The sequence below is a fragment of the Myotis davidii genome, unplaced genomic scaffold (genome assembly GCF_000327345.1).
Source record: "Myotis davidii unplaced genomic scaffold, ASM32734v1 scaffold954, whole genome shotgun sequence".
In the NCBI taxonomy this organism is placed as follows: Eukaryota; Metazoa; Chordata; class Mammalia; order Chiroptera; family Vespertilionidae; genus Myotis; species Myotis davidii.
This window is the reverse complement of record NW_006285487.1, coordinates 746992-749349: the sequence shown is the minus strand read 5'-3', so window position 1 is coordinate 749349 and position 2358 is coordinate 746992.

Below are 2358 nucleotides of genomic sequence, written 5' to 3'. Positions count from 1 at the left end.
TGTGGGGGGTGATGGGCTCTCTCCTCACAGACACAATACCGTACACAGAAAACCTGAAGGACTTGACCAAAAACTACTAGATTTAAGAAAAGAGTTCAGCAATGTAGAAGGATACAAAATTAACACCCAGAAATCAATGGTACTTTTATACACCAATAATGAATTCTCAGAAAGAGAAACTGAACCAACAATCCCATTTACCATTGCATCAAAAAAATTATGATACTTAAGAATAAACTTAACCAAGCAGGTAAAAGACTTGTACGCAGACAAATACAGGATGTTGAATAAAGAGGTAAAGGAAGATATAAACAATTGGAAAAATATACCATGATCATGGATTTTTAGAATTAACATCATTAAAATGTCCATATTACCGCCAAAACCGGTTTGGCTCAGTGGATAGAGTGTTGGCCTGCGTACTGAAGGGTCCCAGGTTCAATTCTGGCCAAGGTTACATGCCTGAGTTGCAGGCTCCATCCCCAGTGAGGGGCGGGAAAGGGGGTCGGAGAGAAGGGGAGGGGTACAGGAGGCAGCTGATCAATGATTCTCTCTCATTGATGTTTCTATCTCTCCTCCCTTCATCTCTGCAATAAAGAGAAATCAATAAAAATATTTTTTAAAAAAAAGATTAGGTTTTGGGGAACATCATGTGTTAGGATTTGAAGGACGGTTTCGAGCAGGGCATGAAGACGGAGCACCAACTGGGGCAGGTGAGGGTGGGGATGCAGGTGTGGGAAGCAAAGGAGAAAAGCAGGGGAGACTTAAAGATGCAAATGTGGATGCTCAACCACTGAGCTACACCAGCCAGGGTGGAGGTGCAGTTTCAATCAAGGCTGGGAAGGGCCTCAGTGGGAGACCAGGGGCAGAGGGACCAGATAACCTAGCTACAAGCTTTCCAGACGGACAGCAAGTGCCCAGGCCCCAGGGGACCGAGAAACAGCCACTGTGGTGGAAGGAGGCAAGCAGAGAGGTCAGAGAGTGTGGGCGAGGCACTGACCACGGACTCTCTTCCACGGAGGGCCGAAACCTGGCCCTTCCCCTCGGGCGCTGGGGCCCAGCACGCCGGGAACGGGGATGCAGGGAGGACACCGTCACCCTCCAGGAGGCGGGAGGGCCTGGGATGGTCTGGGAGGGGTCACCCTGTGCACACACAAAGGCCCTCCATTCAGGTTTGAACCTAACGGAGAGGCCTTGGGTAGGAGAGCCATCCAGGAGGAGCCTGGGAAGGCCCCTGGGGACAGATGGAAAGGGGGTCTTGGAAAGGTCCTGTGTTCGATTCCGGTCAAGGGCACATGCCAGGGCTGTGGACTCCATCCTCAGTAGGGGGCGTGCAGGAGGCAGAGGATCCATGATTCTCTCTCATCATTGATGTTTCTATCTCTCCCTCCCTCTCCCTTCCTCTCTGAAATGAATAAAAATATTTTTAAAAAAAAGATTAGGTTTTGGGAAACGTCATGTGTTAGGATTTGAAGGGCGGTTTCGAGCAGGGCATGAAGACGGAGCGCCGACTGGGGCAGGTGAGGGTGGGGATGCGGGTGTGGGGAACGAAGGAGAAGAGCAGGGAAGACTTAAAGATGCAAATGTGGAACGCAGCACGGAGCAGGCTCGGGAACTGTGGGGACAAGAACAGGAGGAGCGGGAGATGTTCTAAGACAGAGGAGGTGCCCTGGCCGGAGCCCAGTTGGATGGAGCGTCGTCCTGATAGGCCAAGGTTGAGGGTTCGATCTCTGGTCAGGGCACATACAAGCATGAACCGATGAGTGCATCAACAAGCGGAACAACAAATCTATGTTTTTCTTTCCTTCCCTCTCTCCCTCCCTCTCTCTCTAAAATCAATTGTTTAGCCCTAGCTGGTTTGGCTCAGTGGGTATGAGTGTCCAGTGGTCGGCAAACTCATTGGTCAACAGAGTCAAATATCATCAGTACGATGACTGAAATTTCTTTTGAGAGCCAAATTTTTTAAACTTAAACTATATAGGTAGGTTCATTGTTATTCACTTAATTAGGGTACTCCTAAGGCTTAGGAAGCGCCACACTCAAGGGGCCAGAGAGCCGCATGTGGCTCTCGAGCCGCAGTTTGCGGACCACTGGTCTAGCCCCAGGTTTGATTCCCATCAAGGGCATGTGCCCAGGTTGGGGGCTCAATCCCCAGTAGGGGGCGTGCAGGAGGCAGCCAATCAGTGATTCTCTCATCATTGATGTTTCTCTCTCTCCTCTTCCTCTCTGAAATCAATAAAAATATTTTTTAAAATAATTTAAAAATCAAATCAAATTTTTTAAAAAAAAACTGAGGAGGTGAGTGGGGTGAGGGGTGTCCTGGCAGGATCCCCAGGGGGCATGAGGTCCTGAGGAGTT